General features: G+C 39.1%; 1 protein-coding gene and 2 long non-coding RNA genes across 3 annotated transcripts in view; all 3 read right to left on the bottom strand.

Annotated features, from left to right (window-relative positions):
- Nucleotides 1-8,454, bottom strand: part of LOC132099203 (NACHT, LRR and PYD domains-containing protein 12-like) — a 165,446-nt gene extending 156,992 nt beyond the window's left edge. Inside the window, exon 1 of the mRNA XM_059505655.1 lies at nucleotides 8,363-8,454. The gene's annotated coding sequence lies outside the window, so the exon portion shown is untranslated. The remainder of the gene's footprint in view (nucleotides 1-8,362) is intronic.
- A 9,203-nt stretch (nucleotides 8,455-17,657) lies between these two features.
- Nucleotides 17,658-18,433, bottom strand: LOC132098493 (uncharacterized). The gene is made up of 3 exons (XR_009422940.1): nucleotides 18,341-18,433; nucleotides 18,026-18,258; nucleotides 17,658-17,950 (listed from the first exon to the last, which is right to left on the bottom strand). It is a non-coding gene; the product is annotated as an uncharacterized LOC132098493 (long non-coding RNA).
- A 3,126-nt stretch (nucleotides 18,434-21,559) lies between these two features.
- On the bottom strand, nucleotides 21,560-22,853 carry LOC132098492 (uncharacterized). The gene is made up of 3 exons (XR_009422939.1): nucleotides 22,767-22,853; nucleotides 22,105-22,287; nucleotides 21,560-21,751 (listed from the first exon to the last, which is right to left on the bottom strand). It is a non-coding gene; the product is annotated as an uncharacterized LOC132098492 (long non-coding RNA).
- Between the last annotated feature and the right edge of the window lie 3,981 nt (nucleotides 22,854-26,834).

Genomic DNA, 26,834 nt, shown 5'->3' with positions numbered 1-26,834 from the left:
CACCCTTACACCCATGGAAATGGCCAGTGTCACCGTGGCAATGCATACATGTGGACTTTGCAGGTCCATTTGAAGGACACATGTATCTGGTGGTAGTAGATGCTCACTCCAAGTGGCCCGAGGTGTGTATGATGAATTCATCTACATCTGCTAAGACAAATTAGGTGCTGAGGACACTGTTCAGTTGTTATGAACTACCAGAAGTTCTTATTAGTGATAAAGGACCTAGGTTCACCTCCGAGGAGTTCCAGACATTTCCCAAGGCCAATGGAGTGACACACACGTTCTGCACCTTTTCACCCAGCTATGAATGGCTTGGCAGAGCACATGGTTCAGACAGTAAAGCGGGCTTTACGTTGTTCAACAGGATCAACTTCTATTCAACAAAGGTAGGACACCTTTCTACTAGCATACCGAAACACCCCGCATGCCACCACAAAGGAGTCCCCTGCTATATTGTTTCTACATTGTAGATTGCAATCTCGCTTTGATCTGCTGAAGCCCAATGTTGCCTATGTGGTCGAAAAAGCTCAAGGCAAACTGTGCCAGCGACAGCAAGTTCATGTGAAAGAAAGAACATTTTCAGTGTGTGACAAGGTTTCAGTTTGTGATTATCGGCGAGGAGGGAAGTGGAAGCCTGGAGTGGTGTCAGCAAAGACTGGCCAAGTATCATACACTGTCAATGTTGGACTTTCAGCTCACTGGATGCATCATGTTGATCAGATTTTGGCACATCAGGATGATTACGACAATGGAGATGAGATAGGTCCAGAGACCATTGAAGTCCCTGAGGATCTGACAAATTAGTGTGAACATCCGTTTTCAGGAGAGACATCATGTCCAAGTCTTGATCAAATTCCAACAGGATTACCACAATCGGAAGATTCAGCAACTAGGGACAATGAGGTGGTGTTACTGAAAGTGAAAAGTGACGTGACATACAGCCAAGTATGGTGACCCATACTCAGAATTTGTGCTCTGCATTTAACTCATCCAAAGTGCACACACACAGCAGTGAACACACACAAACCGTGAACACACACCCGGAGCAGTGGGAGGCCATTTATGCTGCGGCGTCCGGGGAGCAGTTGGGGGTTTGGTGCCTTGCTCAAGGGCACCTCAGTTGTGGTATTGTGTTACGTACTCCACACAAAGAGACTAAGGGCTATCCTGAACTTAACATGAAGCCCCCAGTACGGTTTAGTCCATAAGGCTTACCTTGATGGTATAAACCAATTCCATTATTTGCATGTTAATAGTCATGGTGCTGAGTTTAATTTAAAGAATAAGCACAACACAGTTCATTGAATGATTCTATTGTTTAAGATTCTAGTGTTTAATCATAGTTAATCATAGTTGTTCTATATTTTGGTAGTACTGTGTTACATTATACAGGCAAATCTATGTGCACTTATGTTTATGTATATGTGGACATACAAAAAGGAAAAGAAAGAGATTCATCTTTGTCTATGTTAAGTGTATGTAACATTTTTACTGAAATGATTACAACAACACTGAGTGGGGAGGAAAATTTGATGCATGCACTTAATGTTTCAGCACACTATGAGGTGCTCAAGATTGTGTATGTTATGTTATCAATGAAGAAAAAGACTTCAGAGTTCTAAGTAAATTATGGTGTGTTCAAGTCATGTCGAATACATCATATTTACGAGTTAAACGCACATGAACGCCACCACAAAGTCGTAATTACAAGTGGGAAACTGAATTTTCTTTAAGATCCGAGTTTCCGAGTTGGGGGCGTGTCAATGAGAAACATGACAGAATCGATGGATTGATGGATGCAACGTCTGTTGTTGATGGCATTTTTTAGTTGAAACTGATAGACAGGATTGCAATATTACAATTAACAATTACCATTAATACGTTTTTATGCGATACAAATTAAAGTGGCTTCATAAATTATTTAAAAAAATAAAAAACGCAAAACACACCTGATGCAAATTCTTTGCTATTCATTTTCTATAAGCAGAGTAAACAAACCCTGTTGTATTTTCTTGTAATTTATTAAAAGAAGGTACACTGGCATCTTGTGCCGACTAAACTGACTTGAACGCGCCCGACGTCGTAATTAGGACTTTTTTACTAGTAAGTATGAACTTCCCAGGAGGACTTGATTACAACATTAGACAATATTATGAAGCTGCAGACTCGGAGCCTGCTGCATCTACAGTCGCGGCACCCAGAGTCCCGCATTCTCAGTCCCCTCGTTTTTCGAGACAGCACCTCCTATCAAATTGGATCGGATAAACACGTGAAGAACCAAAACGTGAGTATCGTCAATTTTATTCAATGATTTCTTTTTTAATCAAACTAATTTGTAGCTCATCGATACACCAACATATGAATAGTCTATTTAATATTTGTAAAGAAAGTTTGTAACAAAATTTGAGCCGTAAATGTGTTTTTTCGCCTTTTTCCCCCCGAAAATATTTTGATAGCTAACGTTAGCCTTTAACCTTGGAATTTTTATAGACAAGCCATTGTAAAAATTTGATTAAAATTAGTTGACATTAAAGTAGACCAATTAAATACATTAAGTGTGTGACGAGTGGGGCAGGGCCGAGAGCCGTGGGAACGGAGCGAGGCCGGTTGGAGTGATTGGAAATGAGCGACACCTGCTCGACCAGCCGGTCTCGAGTCCCACGAAGGAGATCGGAAGGATACAAAAGAGGAGTGACTACAGTGAAGGACGAGAGAGGACCAGGTCTGGGATTTATTTTGTGTTTGGTTTTGTTTGTGCGCAGCAGTCGTCCATGTGGGGCTGTCGCACTGTTTTGTGTTTATTTTGTTATTAAAGTGTATGTTGTGTGTGTTTGTTTTGTAATTAAAGTTTCATTTTAGTGTCCGCCGGTTCCCGCCTCCTTCCCTCCAGTGATTATGAAGTGTATATTGTTACATTGGTGCCGAAACCCGGGAGTGTAACAATTTACAAACTTCATATTCACGGGAAGGAAGGAGGCGGGAACCGGCGGACACTAAAATGAAACTTTAATAACAAAATAAACACAAAACAGAGCGACAGCCCCTCACGGACGACTGCCGCGCACAAACAAAAACCAAACACAAAATAAAGCCCAGGCCTGGTCCTCTCTCGTCCTTCACTGTCGTCGCTCCTCTTTTGTATCCTTCCAATCTCTTCCGTGGGACTCGAGACCAGTGGGTCGAGCAGGTGTTGCTCATTTCCAATCACTCCACCGGCCTCGCTCCGTTCCCACAGCTCTCGGCCCCGCCCAACTCGTCACAGTGTGTTAATATCAAAGAATGCCATCATTAATTATTTAATCAGATTTACCGTTTTACCTTTTTTTAATTATCAGACATTTTCTCCTAAAACTATAAATTGAATTAATTAATCCCGGAGTAATTATTTTACTTTATTTGGTAAAAGTAGAAAACAGTATGACCTTTAACTGGGCATTTCTTTCAGGTTGACATGACCATGATTAGAAAATGGTGGTGTTTTGTGCTAATGGAACGATTTCAGATTGACGCTTATGTCAAAAAGTATTGTTCATTTTGTTAAAATATTATTCAGAGGTTCCATATATGAGTTTAATTATTCCTATAAAAAAATATATTGTTTGCGAGCTATGGGCACAGGCTTGCCTTCTGGAAAGGAGGCAAAATGCTTATTAGAGGCAAAACTCAACCTCTGTATAGGCTAAAAATAAGCAGAAGCACCACACATGATGTCCCACAGCACGTCCAAGCAGTCTAAGATTGGACAAGAACCGAAGAAGCACTGGTGGACTGCATTGTGACTTCAGAGTGAACAGAGCAGCATTTAGTGGTACTGAAATGGTCCTTTTTCACCATTTAAAGATTAGAATTTGGTCCCAATTCTTGCCTCATATAGATTTCCAGCTGCTGAAGAGTTCGTGGTCGTCTTTGACGTATTTTTCGTTTAATGATGCGCCAAATGTTCTCTATAGGTGAAAGATCTGGACTGCAGACAGGCCAGGTTAGCACCCGGACTCTTCTACGACGAAGCCATGCTGTTGTTATAGCTGCAGTATGTGGTTTTGCATTGTCCTGCTGAAATAAACAAGGCCTTCCCTGAAATAGACGTTGTTTGGAGGGAAGCATATGTTGCTCTAAAACCTTTATATACCTTTCAGCATTCACAGAGCCTTCCAAAACATGCAAGCTGCCCATACCGTATGCACTTATGCACCCCCATACCATCAGAGATGCTGGCTTTTGAACTGAACGCTGATAACATGCTGGAAGGTCTCCCTCCTCTTTAGCCCGGAGGACACGGCGAACGTGATTTCCAACAAGAATGTCAAATTTGGACTCGTCATTTAACCATTTAAAGATTAGCATTCCTAAATGACTCACCCAGGGCTGTGATCATTGTCAACTTCAACATTGTCAATTGATTATCCAATATGCTCTTAGCTATATTTTTAATGGTTATGCCAATTATTCATTGATGGCTTGTGTATAAATAAAACACCACTTTTTGTTTGCACCGCAGGATGTTCTCAATGGGAAACCATCAAAGTGGTTCCCCTTAAAGCCACGTGTACCAGTATACATGGTCAGTGAGCAGCAGTGTGCCATTCTTTTTGAACACCTCAAAGCTCTGCTGCATAATTCTAAAACTCAACTGAACTTCACAGATGAAGTGGAGTTCATTTGTAGTTTTCTTTTTCCTGAGGTAGGCCCGAACATGTTTGTCAATTGGATTGTTCCCATTATTGCCATATATGCAATGTGTGGTAGGGCAGTCTAGGTACCGCCCTATTAAATGTGGTTTTCACCTGAATGACAAGTGCTCCGGGTGTATTTAAGGCATAGTTTGTCACCTGGGTACGCATCGTACAATCATTGGTGTGTGTGCGCGCAGCTCGCGGGAGCCAGGTTATGGTCACGATTGGTACGACGTTGCTGTTGGGTACAGGCTGTCCTTCGCTCCAGGTATGTAACTCCTATGGCTTAATGTTTACGGTGTGAAGCGTGATAACGTGCTCTGATCGTATTGCAGTGTGTGTGTGCTCTATAACGCCTGCATATTTGCCATTCATCGATTACGGATAAAGCTGTGAGTAACTGAACCAGTGTGTTTAGCGATCTACTTCTGGGTATGTACATCTAGTTCGGTGAGCATTATTGGGGTGGTGTCGTTAACTGATTTTATTAACTTTTGTCCATTTTAGTGCAGCTGCTCTTGAACACTTCGTTGCTGTGGACAGAAGGGTAAAACTCTCCTTAGACAGCGTTAAGACTGCACTGTTTGTTCTGCTGCTATTTTTATGACTGTGACAGTTTTTTTTGTATTTGATTATTGCTTTGTTTGCTTTTTGTTTTTCACGCTCATGCTGGTGTTGTAGGTGAAGGGTGGCTAGTCTGAGCCGTCATTTAAAGAGATGTACCGTTAACGGTGCCTGCTTAGCCCCACCAGTTGTTATATTGTCACCAGCAGCGAGTTTTTGTTTAATGTTGACTTAAGTTTTGTTAGCGGAGTTCTTCAGCTTTGAGTTTTTTTTGTTCTTTAACTTGTATCTTGTATCTCGTGTGATTTTAATTCGAAGCTATTTTCACTTGTATTGTTTGCTTTATTATTTTCTGGTTTTGTTCTTCTCTTTAACCTCTTGCTGCTCCATGGCATGTCTAGGCTCATGAGCTTTTGGGACAAACCTAGTTGAGTATTTACATCTCTCTGTCTGACCCCTGTGGCCTGTAAATTGTCCATTGCTGTTCCCCTCCATGGTTTGAACTTGAATGTGAGTTGAACTAATTGTTTTCTCTCTTTTTGTTTATTTCAGGTGCTGATGGCCCCCAGTGAGGTGTCTTGGTCCTGTGGTGGTGGTGTTTCTCTCAGAGTGTTTGCCATTTGAGATCTGCGTCTCCCTCACTTAGAGTGTGTGTGGTGTTTGAGCGGGGCATAGTTGGGTGAGTGGTGTGTCTTAGGATACTCACTGTTCAGCTAGCTGCCCTACTGGTAAGCCTCAGCCGGAAGGTTTCTTGTTTATTTTTTATATTTTTTATTTTTTATTTTTGTTTGGTCAACAGTTTTTTACATTTTAATTATTATTGTGAAATAAAAACATTTTTGTAGTTATATCCACGTCTCTTGTATTCAGTGGTAATGAACTTGTGTGCTATATTTTAGGTATAAATTTCCCCGTTCACAGAAACGGGGTGGCGTAGTCTGTGCTAATTACAACCCGAATTCCGGAAAAGTTGGGACGTTTTTTAAATTTTAATAAAATGAAAACTAAAAGACTTTCAAATCACATGAGCCAATATTTTATTTATAGCCAATAATTATTTTATTCACAATAGAACATAGATAACATAGCAAATGTTTAAACTGAGAAAGTTTACAATTTTATGCACAAAATGAGCTCATTTAAATTTTGATTTCTGCTACAGGTCTCAAAATAGTTGGGACGGGGCATGTTTACCATGGTGTAGCATCTCCTTTTCTTTTCAAAACAGTTTGAAGACGTCTGGGCATTGAGGCTATGAGTTGCTGGAGTTTTGCTGTTGGAATTTGGTCCCATTCTTGCCTCATATAGATTTCCAGCTGCTGAAGAGTTCGTGGTCGTCTTTGACGTATTTTTCGTTTAATGATGCGCCAAATGTTCTCTATAGGTGAAAGATCTGGACTGCAGGCAGGCCAGGTTAGCACCCGGACTCTTCTACGACGAAGCCATGCTGTTGTTATAGCTGCAGTATGTGGTTTTGCATTGTCCTGCTGAAATAAACAAGGCCTTCCCTGAAATAGACATTGTTTGGAGGGAAGCATATGTTGCTCTAAAACCTTTATATACCTTTCAGCATTCACAGAGCCTTCCAAAACATGCAAGCTGCCCATACCGTATGCACTTATGCACCCCCATACCATCAGAGATGCTGGCTTTTGAACTGAACGCTGATAACATGCTGGAAGGTCTCCCTCCTCTTTAGCCCGGAGGACACGGCGTCCGTGATTTCCAACAAGAATGTCAAATTTGGACTCGTCTGACCATAAAACACTATTCCACTTTGAAATAGTCCATTTTAAATGAGCCTTGGTCCACAGGACACGACGGCGCTTCTGGACCATGTTCACATATGGCTTCCTTTTTGCATGATAGAGCTTTAGTTGGCATCTGCTGATGGCACGGCGGATTGTGTTTACCGACAGTGGTTTCTGAAAGTATTCCTGGGCCCATTTAGTAATGTCATTGACACAATCATGCCGATGAGTGATGCAGTGTCGTCTGAGAGCCCGAAGACCACGGGCATCCAATAAAGGTCTCCGGCCATGTCCCTTACGCACAGAGATTTCTCCAGTTTCTCTGAATCTTTTGATGATGTTATGCACTGTAGATGATGAGATTTGCAAAGCCTTTGCAATTTGACGTTGAGGAACATTGTTTTTAAAGTTTTCCACAATTTTTTTACGCAGTCTTTCACAGATTGGAGAGCCTCTGCCCGTCTTTACTTCTGAGAGACTCTGCTTCTCTAAGACAAAGCTTTTATAGCTAATCATGTTACAGACCTGATATCAATTAACTAGATGTTCTCCCAGCTGAATCTTTTCAAAACTGCTTGCTTTTTTAGCCATTTGTTGCCCCTGTGCCAACTTTTTTGAGACCTGTAGCAGGCATTAAATTTTAAATGAGCTAATTAAGTGGATAAAAGTGTTAAATTTCTCAGTTTAAACATTTGCTACGTTATCTATGTTCTATTGTGAATAAAATATTGGCTCATGTGATTTGAAATTCCTTTAGTTTTCATTTTATTAAAATTAAAAAAACGTCCCAACTTATGTTTATGGACCGGCCATCATTCATGGCCTATGTGAGCTGCAGGCATTATCCTGGCAGGAGGCTGAGGAGGTGTTCCTCCGTGACCCTACTTCTCACCCTAGGTATGCTTGTAATTTGTATTTGCAAAAAAAAATATATTATTTATTACACTATTTTTTTTGACAATTAGAAGTGAGTTGACACCGCATTCGTCTCAGCGTATTTTCATGTTATATAACAGATAAGATATAACAGTTCTGGCAATTGGGGGAAACTAGAGAAAAGAGTTATTACAAAATTACGAAGCAGGAAATATCTGAATAAGTCCCAGAGTAAAGAGTGCATGATGAGAAATACTGAAATCATAGACTCACTAACAAACATGGTAAACTGAGAGAAACAGTGATTTCACTCGGTGTGACAATATGAGAATGCGCAGCTTCTCCATGATTCACTGACTTGATCAAAACATCTAGAGCTTTAATTAAAACTATCGAAATGACTTCAGCACAATTGCACTCTCAGCTCATAGTGACCAATGATATATCATAAGATTGCACTCATACATGAAAATAACTAAAAGATCAAACACTCACCTCAAACAATATTTCTATTTCCTCTGAACCTTTGTGTTGAACAGCAGCTCTGAAATTTCTTTCACTGCTGTATAACAAGTGAAACCTGCTTCCTGTTTTTTTTTTCAGGAAGAGACTTCAGAATCAGAAGAATGACAGGAAGACATCAACACACACACACACACACATATGCGCTTTTGTGAAAAACTGGTACAAACCTGTATGAGTTGCTTTCTTAAAGGAATCATGGTGTTCATTTGTTTCTTTTAATGGCAGCATTGAATATATTAACTGAACAATTATTTGAACTGTACATTAAACTAAACATGTAATTTAATCACAAAGTGTGCAGCTTTTGTCACTGCAGTTTATCTTTCTGGGCTTCTGGAAGAACATTTCCAGAGCCTCTTGATATGTCTGGCCCATTTATTGAGATCGCATGCATGCTGCAAGATGGTCTTCTTGCAGCCTATTGCAGATGTTTGTCTTGACCTCCAAATGCATTAACTGTTAAATGTGATAGCTTAACATATAGCTAAAAGCAGCAAATCCTATTGTGAAAAGTTTGCATTACCCTGTTCATGGTTGAGAAGTCCCTTTCACAGTTTAACTGGGTCAAAACCTGTCATCCGGTGATGACTGGCCTTTTGATGCTTGTCAGGGGCAGGATTCACAGCACTTAACACTGTATCACATTGTGTATTTTTCCAGCGTTCACACTGCATGCGGTTGAGGTCCGTCAGTGCGTTCCAGGAGTGGTGCCTCTGCAGCAGTGCAGCGATCGTTTACGTACCGAGCCTATTTCTGCTGTGCTGCACGCTAGGCTTGCCGCAATAGACGGTGTTGACGGTGTAAACGGTTTTAAGCCGCGACACCAGTTACATCACTTTCCCACCATGACACCGTCCCCACCGTTGTTTGAATTTGTTTTTTTAAGTATTTGTTTATTCTTAAAATATTTATTTGAGTTAAGTAAAAAATAATAATTATAATAATTTAGTTTAAAAGAAAGCATACACTATAATTAAAAACTGAACGCAGCTACAATGCTGAGTGCCACGAGACAGTCACATCACAGATCAGCATAACCGCTTCATCTCTTCTCCCTGTGCTGCGTCTCATTAAAGAGGAATCATTGGCCCAATCGGATGAGGACGGACAACTGAAAGCCAACCTTAAAGCCGGCATCATATCTATTTTAGATGAGAAAAATTAAGCTTTGCCAGAAACAAGACGGCAGCTTATGCGCAAGACCAGTAGTAGCGTTGGACATCTCTGCAGCAGTCACTCGTGTGTCACAGTCACCAAAGTGATTAACTTACTCACGGGAGAAAAATCAGATAGACCACCATTGTCTCTTGAACTCACAGCATCGACACTTTATTGTGCGCATGCTCATACACAGTGCGCGGGGCATGCACGTTTCAATGACGTAACTGCGTAGACTATAACATGGCTTTGCCACTTTTACTTTTTCAAATATGCTTAACACCAGTGGTTCTCAACCCGTCACAAATTCAAATGCGGCCCACCATGCTGAACACAATAAAAGAAATAAAAAAAAAGTTTTACAATTACATTTTTTTTACAATAATTTAAAAATGTATTAAAGAAATATAAGCTATAGCCTAATTTTTTTTTATTATTTAGTTTTTCATATATTATTTTCAGACATGAGCAGATCACATAACGTTCCGCATTTAACGAACACATACAAGCGCCTAACTCTGGCAGAATTCAATTCATATAGTCATCAAATGGAGCATCCGAATGGACAAATTTGGAGGGAGAAAAAAGGAAATGTGGAAAATGCCAGCGAATGAACACATACAAACAAGAATAGTCACAGTATCAGTTGTAAAGGAGAATGCTGGATTTTCGGTTTGTCCCAAAACTCACTTGAAGAAGTTCAGGCAAATGGAAACACCCAAACTACGCAGCAATCATCCTTTATTGAAGAAATGTGGCAAAACATCTCTGGAGTCAACCTCATATTATTAAATTCTGTAGCTCAAGTGGTAGAGCATTGCTTTACCAAGCGCAAGGTTGGGGGTTCGAATCCCAGGGAACACATTTTAGGAAAAAATTGTTAGCCTGAATGCAATGTAAGTCGCTTTGGATAAAAGCGTCTGCTAAATTGATAAAATTTAGATTTAAATTGATTTAAAATTTAAATTAATTTAAATGTAAAATACATTTAAAGTCGAAAGTGCTTTCCACACATTTTCTGCAATGTAGCGCGTCAAGTCATGCTCCCGTGCGTGTACAGACTGCATAATCCAACCTGATCTCAGAAATGCGTGAAATGAACACGAATGTCACGGTTGGTAAACCGTGATCTCTGGGTTTTGCACTTTGTGGGTGAAGTCTGTGTGTTAGGCGTCAGCACTGATTAGTTTGTCGTGGTGGACACACGGATTCCCTGGTTCAACAACGTCACACAGTGGGCGGCGGTAAATGTTGTTTTCTAGTTTATGAAACTTCCTCCTTTTATAATTTATTATGGTGAATTTGTTGCTATTTTTGTTGTCTAAATAACAGTAAATTGTTTGTGATACAACTATCAATTTATAGATGGAGTAGCTTTAAAGAATGGCTCGAGGAAGTGTTAAATAGATTGTTCCCTTTACGATACTTTAAGATTTTCAAATGTATATTTTATTAATAATTATTCTTACGAATCATAAAACTTTCAGTGGTTACCGCGGCAATGGTACGTCACATTAATTCAATTCAAGTTTATTTGTATAGCGCTTTTTACAATACAAATCGTTACAAAGAAACTTTACAGAAAATTATGTTTCTACAATATTTAGTAGTAGCTAGTAGTTTGTGCACGTTTGACAGGATTTTAGAAAAATAATAATAATACAAGACGTAGTCAGCTAGATGATGAACTATCAATATTATTAATTAATAGTAATTATATGATGCAGTCACACATGTAGCAATAATTATTTAGTTCTGTTGTTGATTCAAGGTTAGGATCATCTGGGGTCCTCTGAGGGTCAGCATCATCTCTTCTCAGGTGTTCTGGATCCCGACTGGAGCTTGTGTAAATCCTAGTTACCACGGGATGTAAATCCCGTGGCAAAACATAGAAACAAAATAGAGACATCATTAGCATAGCTGATGTTCCAACAAAGTAAAATTAGTTTAACCCAAGCTAAAGAATAAAAATGCAGATGCAACTACACTCACAATTTAAGAGATACATTATTCGAATGCTTGGCGAAAGAGATGCGTTTTTAATCTAGATTTAAACAGAGAGAGTGTGTCTGAACCCCGAACATTATCAGGAAGGCTATTCCAGAGTTTGGGAGCCAAATGTGAAAAAGCTCTACCTCCTTTAGTGGACTTTGCTTTCCTAGGAACTACCAAAAGTCCAGCGTTTTGTGACCTTAGGGTGCGTGATGGGTTGTAGCGTGGTAGAAGGCTAGTTAGGTACGAAGGAGCTAAACCATTTAGGGCCTTATAGGTAAGTAATGATAATTTGTAACTGATACTGAACTTAATAGGTAGCCTGTGCAGAGACTGTAAAATTGGGGTAATATGATCATATTTTCTTGACCTGGTAAGGACTCTAGCTGCTGCATTTTGGACTACCTGTAGCTTGTTTATTGACGAAGCAGGACAACCACCTAGAAGTGCATTACAATAGTCCAGTCTAGAGGTCATGAATGCATGAACTAGCTTTTCTGCATCAGAAACAGATAACATGTTTCGTAGCTTGGCAATGTTTCTAAGATGGAAGAATGCAGTTTTTGTAACATTGGAAATATGATTTTCAAAAGACAAATTGCTGTCCAATATAACACCCAGATTTCTGACTGTAGAGGAAGTAACAGTACATCCGTCTAGTTGCAGATTGTAATCTACAAGATTCTGTGTGGTGTTTTTTGGTCCAATAATTAGTATCTCTGTCTTATCCGAATTTAATTGGAGAAAATTATTTGTCATCCAATCTTTTACATTTTTAACACACTCTGTTAGCTTAGATAATTGGGAAGTTTGATCTGGTCTCGTTGAGATATATAGCTGAGCATCATCAGCATAACAGTGGAAGCTAATTCCGTATTTTCTAATAATATTACCAAGGGGCAACATGTATATTGAAAATAGAAGGGGACCTAGGACGGATCCTTGTGGCACTCCATATTTTACTGATGATAAATGAGATGACACCCCATTTAAGTAAAAAAAAATGGTAGCGATCTGACAGGTAGGATCTAAACCATCTTAGAGCCTGCCCTTGAATACCTGTATAGTTTTGTAATCAATCTATGAGTATGTCATGATCTATGGTGTCGAACGCAGCACTAAGATCAAGTAAGACTAGAAATGAGATGCAGCCTTGATCTGACGCAAGAAGCAGGTCATTTGTAATTTTAACCAGTGCAGTTTCTGTGCTATGGTGGGGCCTAAAACCTGACTGAAATTCTTCATACAGATCATTTTTATGCAGGAAGGTGCTCAATTGAGCAGACACAACTTTTTCTAAAATTTTAGACATAAATGTAAGATTTGAAATAGGCCTATAATTTGCCAGTACACTAGGATCTAGTTTTGGTTTCTTAATAAGAGGCTTAATAACCGCCAGCTTGAATGGTTTTGGGACGTGACCTAAAGATAACGACGAGTTAATGATATTGAGAAGCGGTTCTTCGGCTACAGGTAACAGCTCTTTTAGTAATTTAGTGGGTACAGGATCTAATAAACATGTTGTTGGTTTAGATACAGTGTTAAGTTTATTTAGCTCTTCCTGTCCTATATTTGTAAAGTACTGCAGTTTATCTTTGGGTGCGATGGATGAAACTGAAGTGTTAGACGCTGTAGAATCTACATTCGCTATTGTATTTCTAATGTTATCTATTTTATCAGTGAAAAAAATCATAAAGTCATTACTATTTAACGTTGGTGGAATATTTGAATCAGGTGGCGTCTGGTAATTTGTTAATTTAGCCACTGTGCTAAATAAAAACCTTGGATTGTTTTGGTTATTTTCAATGAGTTTGTGGATATGCTCTGCCCTAGCAGTTTTTAGAGCCTGTCTATAGCTGGACATACTGTTTTTCCATGCAATTTTAAAAACTTCCAAGTTAGTTTTTCTCCATTTGCGTTCAAGACTACGAGTTACTTTCTTGAGAGAGTGAGTATTACTGTTATACCATGGCACAGTACGTTTTTCTCTAACCTTTTTCAATTTGATGGGGGCAACAGCTTCTAATGTATTAGAGAAAATAGTGCCCATGTTGTCAGTAATTTCGTCTAATTCATGTGTATTTTTGGGTACAAATAGCAGTTGAGATAGATCAGGCAGGTTATTTGCGAATCTGTCTTTGGTGGCTGGAACAATAGTTCTGCCCAGACGGTAACGCTGAGACATATAGTTAATATCAGTTATACGCAGCATGCACGATACAAGGAAATGGTCTGTAATATCATCACTTTGGGGTACAATATCTATAGCAGTAAGATCGATTCCATGCGATATAATTAGATCTAGTGTATGATTAAAACGATGAGTGGGCCCGGTGACATTTTGCTTGACTCCAAAGGAGTTTTTTAGGTCAGTAAACGCAAGTCCTAATGTATCATTTGCATTATCAACGTGAATATTAAAATCTCCCATGATTAGCGCCTTATCAACTGTAACTAGAAGGTCTGAGAGGAAATCTGCAAATTCTTTTAGGAATTCTGTATACGGCCCTGGTGGTTTATACACAGTAGCCAGAGCAAGAGATACATTAGACTTTTTTTGCATGTCTGACAGTGTAACATTTAGCAGAAGTATTTCAAAAGAGTTAAACCTGTATCCTGTTTTCTGGGTAACATTGAGAATATCACTATATATTGTTGCGACACCTCCGCCACGACCAGTCTGACGGGGCTCATGCTTGTAACAGTAGTTTGGTGGAGTAGACTCATTTAGACCAAAATAATCATTTGGTTTTAGCCAGGTTTCAGTCAAGCAGAGTACATCAAAACTATTATCTGTGATCATTTCATTTACAATAACTGCTTTGGGTGTGAGTGATCTAATATTTATGAGCCCAAACTTTAAAAATTGTTTTTGTTCATTTACTTTACATTTTTCTGGTTTAATTACGATAAGATTTTTTCTAGATCCTACATTATATTTTGACCTCACTATTCGGGGAACAGACACAGTCTTAATAGTTTTTACAGCGCAAGTACTTTTATCATTTAAGCGGGTGGAACAAAACTCAGCATAATAGTTATCTGAGAATTGTCTTACTAGTCACAAGGAGCGAAGTGTCCTGGAGATGTTGTCAGAGAGCAGCTCCGCTCCGATTCTGCTGGGGTGTAATCCATCAGCGCGAAACAGCCTAGGACGCTCCCAGAAAAGATTCCAGTTATTAACAAATAGCAGTTTCTGTTCTTTACACCATGACAACAACCATTCATTTAAAGCAAAAAGTCTACTGAACCTTTCGTGTCCTCATCGATACGTGGGCAGTGATCCTGACACGACGATCGTCGCCGCGGGCGTCGTGCTGCGAACCGTCTCGATCAGGCTGCTGAAGTCCCTCTTCAGCGTCTCCGTCTGCCGCAGCGTGGTGTCGTTAACCCCGGCGTGAAGCACGACCGCTCTGGGGCTCTCGTCGGCCTTCAGGATCGCGGGTATCTGCGCAGAAACATCAATAAAACACGAGCACCAGGCAAACAATGAGTGTGCACTTTACCTTTGGCTAACGTAGCACTTACGTGTCGGACGATGGAGTCTCCGATGATCACAGCGTCGCGTCCTGTCTCGCGGAGGGGAGCGAAGCGGTTCCGGATGGAGATGTCGAAGGCAGGAGGGGGAGAAGTCGTCGCCCGGGACCCGGCTCGCGTCCTCCGCTGTGGATGCACCCAGGGTCCGTGGTGTCCCGGCGTCGCAGTGAAGGACATCTGGGAAGATCGCGTCCTGGGTGCACCGGGCCTGTGCAGAGAAACACACGGAGTAGACGTGGTGGGACTGTTAGCAGATCGCTGTATACTTACCCCGGACTTGTGAGCGTCAGCCCGGGATGATTCCAGCGTGGCTCTCCGCTCTCTCAGCTGGGCCTGCCTCACCTCCAGGTCGCGAATCTGCTTTCCCACGGCCTCGAACTCGAGCTGCACAAGGTGGAGACATTCATCCGCCATTAAAGCACGTAACAGTGAGTACAGCAGTGGTAATGTGTGTGAAAAGAGTATTAGCAATGTAAGCGCAGTTAGCTGCAACCATGCTTGCTGATGCTAACGGGCTAAAAGCTAATAGCGGACCCGGGAGATCAAAATAAAACTAGTGATAGCGAGGCGCTCTGATTGTTTTTGTTGCAGAATACAATAGAGGATATATTCACACGTTATATAAACGGAAACGATGATGTATAAAATTGATTTTTTAGTTAAAATAGTCAATGAAAAGAATATAGTGACGGAGCTCAAACGCAGTACAGCCGCCAACAACAAACAGGAAGTGACGTATTGGGCTATCAAGACTTACCATGTAAGTCTTTCGTTCATCTTCGGATCACAAATTAATATTTTTTGTGATTAAATATGAGCGCTGGAATACTCCTCCATTGGCTTTAAGGGGGCCCAAACTTGTCCGTCCAGAAAGTCAGTGAAGAAAATGTTTAAATAGTCCATGCAACTACAGTGGCTCAACCATACGTTTCTCAAGCGACGATAATACTTTTTGTGCGAAAAAAACAAACAAAAGAACGACTTTATTCAACTATTCATTTTCTCTCTTGTAGGCCTCTGACGTTAGTTCACGAGAGCTCCATGACGCATGCGCGAGAACTGAACTGACGGTCTTCTTCTACTACTACTTGTTAGTGGCTGCTCACTCCTTAGGAGTATTACCGCCACCTAGGGTTCAAGATGAAGTGCTGGCATAGCCGGAAGCGCGCGCGCGGTAGTTAAAACCATTATTTGTAAATATGTCGGCAGATTTTGACGTAGATGAAGACTTGAATTTTTTTAACCAACCTTACTTATTCGAACCTGAATACACAGACACTGAAATGCAAGAGATGGAAGAGGCTGCCGCTGCAACACAACCACAGTCTCAAGCTTCCGAAAGACCGAGAGCATTGGAGAGCTGGTGGTGTAAATGTAATCAGTGCCAGGCGATGCCAACTGAACAGGAGAGCATGTGCTGCATCGATTGGGACATTGTCATGCCACAGCTTGAAAGTTTGGATAACGCAGACAATGGGACAAGTGTATTTCGCTGTATAACCGAGGATCCCGGTTTTCCGCCCCTGCTAAGTCGAAGTGTTTTAGAAGTGTTTTTTAATTTGCCTAAAGTGAACTGGAAGAGACGTCCGAGGCCAGAAGGACCGGCTGGCACTTTATCTATGGAGTAAGTAGGTTTGTTTTGACTGTAGAATAATTACAGGTGCAGCCTAGCTTTTTACAATGTGTTTTTTTATCATCTATCTTTATGTGTGTAAACACTTTCTAATTCTTTTTTTTTCTGTTTACAGTCAGTACAGACTGGTGGCATACCGCGTGGTTCTCGAATGGATATTGAAAGGTCAAAAACTTGGAAGACACAACAGAAAAGTTCTTCCATCTTGTGTAGTGCGAGCCATACGGGAAAGATATCCCTCATCCTCGGGAGTATATGTTGGTTTCAAGTATGCCGAAGAACCTTTTATGCTAATGTAAAGAAATGAAAAGCAAGTCAATACACTAATTTATTTTTATTTATTTTATTTTTTGAATATTTACATTTAACATATTTGTGTATTGCTGATATACTTGTTAAATAAAAATGTTAATAAAAATATATTGTCTTGTGTTTGTAATTTAGGTTTAAGGTTTACCAAACAGTTTTAGTTTAGATGTTAAAGAGAATTTTAGTCAGAGAGCTTTCTTTATCACTGCAATAGATATGCACAATTTTTTTATTATCAACAGTTTCAAACACTATATACAAATTTTTCTAACCAAAAAAAAAATTAAAATTACGTAAATATGCATCATGAGATAGCATTTCACCAAAAGAAAAATCTAAAGGCCAAAAAATGTTTTACAGTATTCTGTTGACAGTCTTTTACTTGGAAAACCTTGACACATGTTTTGCAATAGCAGCCCCCTTGTCCAGTTTGGGTTTTGTTGCAATATTGCACGGTATATCAGGCAAAGAAACTTGAGAGGAAGGGTCCTTGAAAAGTACAGTAGGGTCACTGCGCCGTTCCTGTAACCTTTGTAGAAGTTCATCCCTGAAGTTTTGTGTTGTTGGTTCATAAATTTTCCTTGCCAACCAATCTTTATTTTGCTTGGGGAAAACAATGTTGTATCGCGGAACACCTGTAAAAGTGAAATATATACAGTTGTAATGCATTATCTTTTGCCCTAACTAAATTACCGTGTCTATTTTGCTCTCTGTCAGTGTGTATGTATAATTCAGTTGTGCATTTTGCATTGTCAGCACCCCACTTTTGGAAAGTTGATTACTTGCCTGAGCTGGTTGTGGCCTGTTGACGGTTTACATTTTCATTGTGATCCATGACAGCAAGTTGAGAACGAGCTGTCATCGAGGAGTAGTGAAAATGCAGGTTCTTTCTGCAGTATTTCAGAAGAACAGAATGGTAAACCTCAAGACTGCCTGAGAAATAAAATACATTTTTAGGTTTTCCCTATCCATGTGAATTTTAAACCATTTGTTTTAGCATTAACTTGCCTGTGTGCTTGAAGAGGGCCATTTGCCTCATGTCCTTCAACAGATTGGGATATAAAACCAGTGTTGATAGTGTGTGGAAGGCTGTGGACTCTTTTCGTAGGCATCGTTTCCTCCTTTGCTGGTCATGGGTGAGTTCATCGTGGGCACACGTTTGTTGACGTCCATTTTCTTCCCACCTGTGTTCACCGCAAATGTGATGGAGCAGAGATTTCCACTTTTCTGTCAAAACCTGTTTAAAACATTTTTACAATGAAATTTTTGATAAGGGTTTGTCTACATCAGATGTATAAAACAAATATTAGATAACAAACCTCTGGGCCACCGTTGCAGGATGCACATGCATACCACAAATGGTTGCATATGCTTTTAATCCATGGCTGAAGGTCTACATTTTCTTTCTTTTTAAACTGATAGTAATTCCTTGAAGAAACCTGCAAAACATTATGACAATTATTTATTATACATTATGAGATTGTGGGGTAAACCTAGTACATACAAACAGTGTTTATATTATTGTCAAACCGTAGTTTATGCAAAGCCGCTTTTATGTACAACAGTAGTTAAGAAATAAAAAAGTTATTAAAAAAATATGTATGAATTAGTATGGAAAGATGTATACCCTTCACTACGTGCCAGATGTCAAACTCATGATGAATTTGTGGATAATCAACCCTGGGGATCTGTCCGTAGTCATCACGTCAATGTCAATTCCCATTTCCAAAAGAGAGTTGAGACCTCTTTTAAAGCCTATGGGCTCCATGCCAACAGAGCTTGCTGCTTCTGTAACCTTGAATTTTAAAAAATTATATAATTATATCAACAAATGTCATTCCTTCATTAGATTAAAAGGTGCTTTAATCAATCTCGGTTGGCGTAACCAATTGTTGAGTTTTGTATTATTATCAAACAAAACAGAGGCTAGCTAGAGCCTCTCTCCAACTCATCCGTGTACTAACCCCCCAAACCCACCCCACATCATTCTAGTCGGTTACTGGCTGGAACAGTTTGTTATGTTTTGTGCTACGGGTCGCTCTGTTTGTGTTGATTAGGCTGTCTGCAGAGAACATGTTTTTTAAAAAAGTGTGTTCAGGAAACAGAAAGCTAGTGGATACTGAGGAGATGTTTGTTGTATGTAAAAAAAAAAATAATGTTTTTTGCCTAAAAAATGTGTGAGACCGCTTAGAGCACCTTTAATAATAATACACAATTTAAGTAAAATAATAATACAAAACACATTAAATATAAATGTTGATCAATTAGTGACAATATCTGCATGTACACTGACCTGCACCAACTCGTAGTGAACAACCTGATTAGTTGAATCATCCATTATACTGTATGTACAGTACTTTGCTGAGAATCCAGGGCTGCAAAAAAAACAACACCAATAATGATTTAAATTTAAAAATGGCTAACGAGGATAAAATAGTTTGCAACTTGTTTTACTTATACACGCAGTTTTGATTTAAACTTCCGTGTCATTTCTCCCATCTCCTGACAAAGGAACTCCTTTTTGCAGAATGTTTTGTGTCCGCAAGCCTTCCAGCAATTTCTCCTGTTGTTCTTTGTACATAACGTCTACAACCGGGATTAAATAAGAGGACTGGATAGCGTAAAAGGTGGTTTTCTTTGGTATTTGCAGGTGGAGTAATGAAGCCCAGTCATCAATGTCCGCATATGTTGCCCCAGTGAAAAGTGTACACGCTGCCACAAGAAGGTTGTTAGCTGGCATGCCTCTAATTTCATCACACGAGTTCCATTTTCCTTGATGACCATTTGAACATTCCCAAGCAACACGTATGAGGCTTCCACAAGTTGTTTTTTTAGTTTCAGTGACTGATGCTCCACAATGATGACATCTGGTAAACAGCTCCATCAAACTGGACTCATTGACGTTCTAATTTTTATCTTTGAATCTGCAATTTGCTTCTTCTTCTTCTGTAGTTGGAGTTGATGTTGAGGTCGAACTTAGAGGAACAAAACTTAGGTCCTTTTCTGTTGTAGGATCCAGGGAAAGCATGCTGACATCAAGACTAAGGTCTTCATTGATGTTCTCACTTTCAGTTTGTTCATTCTAAATAAAATAATAATAATAATAATAATATTTTTGGCAAATTAAAACAACAACATAGGATTATAGTAACAAATATATGATAAAGTACATTTTATGTCCCTCGTAAAAATTATGATTTTATTATTAAAAACCACAGAATAAGGACATTAATTAAAAAGTTAATTTACTGGCTGGTAAGGCGTAGTACGTCCCTGATGTAGATGGCTTTGAACACTGTGTAGATTTTTCAGGACTTGATAACACCAACAGAAGTGTTGAAGGAAATGGAGAGTCAGGTACTTGCGTAGAACTATTAATTCTATTTGGCTTAACTGGGGTTGACTGAGGAACACCAGCTAAATTTACAGCTGACAATATTTCCTCTGTAACTGTGTTTTCACTTTGATCAGTTACTTGTGGAAGAAGACCTGTAAGGAGTGGACCTGCTGACTGGGGGTCCTGACTGAGTTGTGATGGATCCTTTGATTCCTAAAACATTTCAAGTCAATGTTGTAACTCGGCTTTAATTCACTGTATCACGTATTATGTTTTTTTTTTTATTTAATATATAGCCATATACAAATGAAGACAAAACTAAATGAGTGTATCATGACTTTAACAATTACCACACACTGCTTCCACTTACCTTGTTGGTCTATATAAACAAGTTGGGCACAGCTGTTGATTTCAGTAATCTTTTTTGTTGAACTGATTTGAAGTCGTCTGGAGAAAAATGTTCACTGCACAACTTCATGTGCTTTACGAAATTAATCGGTAAATTAACATCCCGTTGAAAAGCCAGCAGCCATAGATTCAGTCGCTCACGATCATTTGATGGGAAACGGTGAAAGGTAAGCCATTCATTTTGTGGCAATGTTAAGGCACCTTTACGTTTACTCGTTAGTTTTTCACGATTCGGACATCCAGGAAATGCACACTTTCTAACCATTGTAAACAATTACTTAGAGCGAGACCAAAAGCACGATCAATGTCGAATTCAATAGCTTACATACCGCGCGCGCGTTCACCTGCTTGTAAACAAAGTTTAGCGCTTCCGGCTATGCCAGCACTTCATCTTGAACCCTAGGTGGCGGTAATACTCCTAAGGAGTGAGCAGCCAGTAACAAGTAGTAGTAGAAGAAGACCGTCAGTTCAGTTCTCGCGCATGCGTCATGGAGCTCTCGTGAACTAACGTCAGAGGACTACAAGAAAGAAAATGAATAGTTCAATAAAGTCGTTCTTTTGTTTGTTTTTTTCACACGAAAAGTTTTATCGTCGCTTGAGAAACGTATGGTTGAGCCACTGTAGTTGCATGGACTATTTAAACATTTTCTTCACTGACTTTCACTTCAAAAGAGTGAATGTCCTTCGAGTGCACTTTGGGCAATGGTACAGTCAAGGCATGAGTAAAGTTACTGACAGTGCTTGTCTGCATCTTCTAATGTTCACAATGTGCCTCTGAAGAGTCAGTGTCTTTCTCAGGTGTGGTGGATATCCAATGATGAAAGCAGAATACACACAGAAGGCTGTTATGAAGCTTCATCAAGGCTGGTGCACTGGCACACATCTGTTCCATCTTCTGTCACCACACTGAGCCCTCGAACTATGATTGCCATTTTACAGTCAGTATCCATCAGGTGTATGGTAGGAAAGGTGTAGCAGGGTCCCCCTACATAAGATAAATAAATAAAAAGAATAACAACAACAACAATAATAATAATAACGAGAAAAAAAAGAAAACACTTTTCAGATTCATCAGATTCTGTTGCATCCTCTTTGGCTCAGACGGTGTAGCTATTGCAGAACTGCAGAAACAATCAGAAGCTAATGTATAAGGTTCACAATATACAGTGCATTTCATGTTCTTGTATACACCGATAAATCTTACATTGTTTTCTAAAACTATTGCTTTACATTTTTAACAGATGGGCTAAAAAGGTACAGAAGAATAAAATATTACCTGAAAAGATTTGAAACAAGACATTTTCGCAGTTGATGAGTTTTTTTCTTTAATATACTCACTCCAGCAGGTGTCCTGAAGTATGTGTATTTTTTGAGTATAGATACTTTCTCAGCGTCTCCAGGAGCATGTTCCTGTCGTGTGGTCTTTGACCGTCGAGGGGTCTGGATGTGTTTCTGATACTCACTTTATAGCACATTCACATGTGCCTCAACAGACACTGAATCCTCCCCAACACAAGCTTCCTTCATCAGAACAACAGAAACAGATCATGCTTAGACCGTGACAGATATGAAAAACATCTAAATACTTACTGAACAAGGTGCCTTAGATATAAAAAATAATATAAAAACATTGAACTGCATAAACATTAAGATGATGGTCAGGCAGTGAAGAAGTGGAGTACATACTAAACTGATTTAAATATCTGTAGTACATTATCTTCCTTACATTAACCTGCACTACGTGAAAATGTAAAATTGATTAACAGTGCAAAAATAAATGCTGCATATGGCAGTGTGCTTACATATTCTACAATAACCTGCCAGTGGAGCACGTTCTGCTTTACATTTCAGGTTTAGGGATGTGTCAGATGTGCTCAAAACACAAACTTGACTGATTGTCATTTTCCAGCAAATAAAGATTACAACATCGTGTTACTACAATATTGTGTGTGATTATGTTGATAGAGATAAATCAATGGTTTAAAAACAAATTAACTTACACAGTCATTTCTTTCTCTATTTCTCTGGAAAGGGTTCTTCACATCAGTGTGTTGACAGCTTGAATATACTCTGCATTAGTTGGACACCTGGCAGAAAGGTGGAAACAAACTCTAAATTAGAGTTTTTTTATTTTGTCTAATCGTCTTCAGATTGTGAATTGATCTTCCTACAGTTGTAATAGCAGAGGTGGTAATAATTATTATACTTACAGGATGTATTCTGTACTCTTTTGTACAAACAGGACGCAGATATAAACTATCATCTCTGAAGGATTCGCCGTCGATGCGCTCATCGTTTTGTCTCACTGAACATATGTCTGTCAACAACAATAAACTAATTACTAAAGCTGCAAGATATAACGCAAAGGAAAAATTATGATCGTATTGTAACAAACTTATCTTAATATACATATTTGTGGTATATAAAGTATAGATAAACGATGAATAATTACCTCACGTCTTATAGCCGTCACCTTGTCTAAGGAAATGACGTAAATGTATATTTACTGCTGATTGGCCAGCACAGTAAAACTCCTTTCACCAATGAGAAACCTTTCAGCGCGCCCATTGCTCCAGGCTGCAGCTACCCCTGTCTCGCTTTAAGTGTGGACATGCATGGGGCAGATGCTACACACAACTAAAGGGCTCCAGACTCACATTTAAGAAAAGTGGTACCAGCATCTTATTTAATATTGAGTTTAAAATGAAATATTATTTTCTAAATATTATATTTAAACAAGGTGTGTGCAATATATTTTTGTACAATCTTGGTTAAAAAGAAAGGAGCACCATGCAAAATATGGCCATTCCAATCATACAGCAGTTAGCATACAGCAAAACCCCAAGAGATTTAAGTTCTCAGATAACCTTTGCCAAGATCTCAGAGACCTTAATTAGCTAATCAGAGATATGGCTTGTTGACAATCATTGTTAGGAAATGTAGTGCAAATTTCAATGATTAATAAATACTCATATAAATGACATGTGAAATCTTGTCCCATCAATCAGCAGCCATGGGTGATAATGTTATTTGTCACCAACATACGAAGCCATATTGTCTAAAAACATTAAGGCACATGCAAGTTAGTTTCTCACAAACAAAACGAGAGTTTTAACGTTTAGAATTGGCATTAATTCCAGATGACCACTAGGGGTCATTATATCTGTTTCATGTTTCTTTGGACTGTATTATGAAGCTTTGCCCTGTGGTTTTTTTGTAAACCTTGTCTTCCTCTTTTTATTGCCATGTGATTCATTATCTTCAGTATAAATAGCCCTGTGTTGGTTCTGGGCTTTGTCTAGTGTTGTACCTGTATGATCGTGTTTCCTGGTGAGTCTTGTTTTATTCTTTTTCTATTGCATCTCAACATCATTCAATCTTTTCCTAAGATGATTGATTACTCAAAGCTTTTCAGCACCATGTATGTTGCAGTAGTCTGTTAATCAGTGGTCTGGTAGTCGTTTTTACATCTGGTCTTTCGAAAACACTTTAGTGCTGTGATTTTATAGACTTTAAAGTATTTGCAGTATAAGAGTTTAACTATACTGGCCAGGTTGGCACCACCACACAAACAAAATTAATTAAAATAGTTATTGTTTTTCATTGTGCTTGACCCATGCAACTATATTAGGCTATAACACCAAATTTTAAATACGAATGAAATTTCACATTTCTCGATTCCAATTTTGACACCACAATAAGAACAAATAATCAAATGACAAGTCATAGTACAAATAAATACAACAGAGCTAATAAGAATAAAATAAATAATGAACAGTGCTTTTCATTTTTTCCAGTGTGTTTTTTTTTTGTCAGTTTTCTCTTAACTTTTGCTTTCTCCCTCTCCAAAGCCTCCTTTATTCGGGGGTGTCTGTCAAGATGGCCGATTTGCATTTTTTTTCCTACCGTTTGCTTTCGTTATCTTCCGTGGTCCTGCTCTGGGGTGAGGTCTAACAGTCTCAAATGAGAACGCAGCTTGCACTGGAGGAACTAGTGTTTAGACATTATGACAAAAAAATCTTGTTGTAAAAAAAAGTTACTCCCATAAGTTAGTTTCACATGTGGCTGGTAACTTCCAGAAAGAAGGAGGGGCATACTGAGCATGTGCAGTAGGAGTGTCATGACTCCAGCTCATTCCTGATTGGATAAATCAGCAATGTTGCAACTGTCCCCACTCTCCCCTATATACATAGGCTACATATACTCATATATATGATTAACACATTAGTAAGCACTAGCACTCAGTTAAATGCAAAGAACACATACTAATGTGAAATAGTAATGAAAATAGTAGTTAATGTTTAGCTAATAGTTAATTTCCTCATTCAACCAAGTGCTGTTAGTAATTAATCATAATTTCCTGTTAGTAGTTACTAGAATATTAATATTGTTACTCATTTGTTTCTGTGTAGTTATTCATTAATGACAGAACAGTATTCTGAGATTCAGAAGTGCCACTTACTCACAGCTGATTGTTGAGTTTTGGTTACCTCTTACCCAAAATGAAACCTGAAAATGTAACCCTGAGAGGTCACACCATGTGAATGCAAAGGAACAAGGACCTTAAAGGTCCCCTGAAGTGCCTTGAAACACGCAGCATTATTCTATGTGGTGAAGTAATTTTAACTGAAACAGGAAGAGAGGGCAGGACATATCGAGCAGCCCTGCCCCTTTTATAAAATAGCGAATTGTTTATATCTGCACGGGCCAGAGACATTGAGCTTGATAAAACCGCTTTTGACAGCCACAGTCTGATAGATTACCCCCTAGATTCAATATGAAACTCATAATAAAACAAAATAGTGGTCATAATCATACTGAGGCTGTGTAGTTGTAAAAGTTTTTAATATATGCCGACTCGCACATATCATCTGTTCTGTGTGATTGCGTCTCTGGACCAGAGCCAAAGTCCGGATCAGACTGTGTGCGTACAGGAAATACTACACTGTGAACAAGTGACCAATCTTAGCCGCTTCAGCATCTATTTATAGTGTAGGGGGCGGGCGCTTCGGATTCTAGATAGCTTTTGATTGGTCAGATGATTTGATGAGAAGATGATGTGATGTGACGTGACGGCAAAAAAAATGTTGAGCCGCTTTGACGGTAGTGAGGATATGCAAGTTTGAATGCTTATATCTTCTAAATAATGAATGTGATTTTTCCATAAATACGGATTTCCTTTTTTTATGACCTCTGAGGGACGACCCATGTGATTCGCATAGATCCAAGTTTTTTTGGGGGGAGGGGATGGCCGGGGGGGTGGGTTGGTTACTGCATGATGATTGAAATCGTGTAAATGGCCTTAATCTATTACCTAAATAAACAGCAAAAAGAAACATCATGGACGGAATGGTCTTGAGAGCGCTGCACGAGCTCGCGGCGCCATCTGCTGGACAGTTAAAGCGTTCAAATGATCCAAAGCGCCAAACGCTAGCAGAATCAGCGATGAAACGTGTTACTCGACCCGGTCACTTTTTATGAATGGCGGTGAGAATTTGAGATTGCTAGTGCTGTCATAAAATTCACAACGGTTGTGCTGTAATTATATAATAGGCTGTAGTGTGACGCGCTACATGTCTGCCGTTACAGTACTGTTTCTGATTCACTGTTAGCGCTGCACTTGGTTTGAGCCGCTTTAATTAGCATTTGGGAACACAACATTCGTCATTAGAAACATTTATAAATCTGTTGTTGTTTACAAAGAAGTTTCAGTGTCATATAATCCTTCAGAAATCATTCTAATATGCTGATTTGCTGCTCAAGAAACATTTCTCATTATTATCAACGTTAAAAACAGTTTTACTGCTTTATTTTTGTGGAAACAATGATACCACTCGTATAAGATTTTAAAAAAGAGAGAGAAATTAATAATTTGATTCAACAAGCATGAAAGTGACAAAAAGTGAGTGAAGGCATTTGATAAATGCAAATAAATGCTGTTAATTAAACTTTATATTTATCAAAAAATCCTGAAAAATAAAGTGCATCATCATTTCCACACAAAATATGAAGCAGCAAAATTGTTTTCACCATTGATGATAATCAGAAATGTTTCTTGAGAGTCAAAT

This window comes from Carassius carassius, chromosome 22, assembly GCF_963082965.1.
Source record: "Carassius carassius chromosome 22, fCarCar2.1, whole genome shotgun sequence".
In the NCBI taxonomy this organism is placed as follows: Eukaryota; Metazoa; Chordata; class Actinopteri; order Cypriniformes; family Cyprinidae; genus Carassius; species Carassius carassius.
This window is presented reverse-complemented; position numbering and strand designations above follow the sequence as displayed.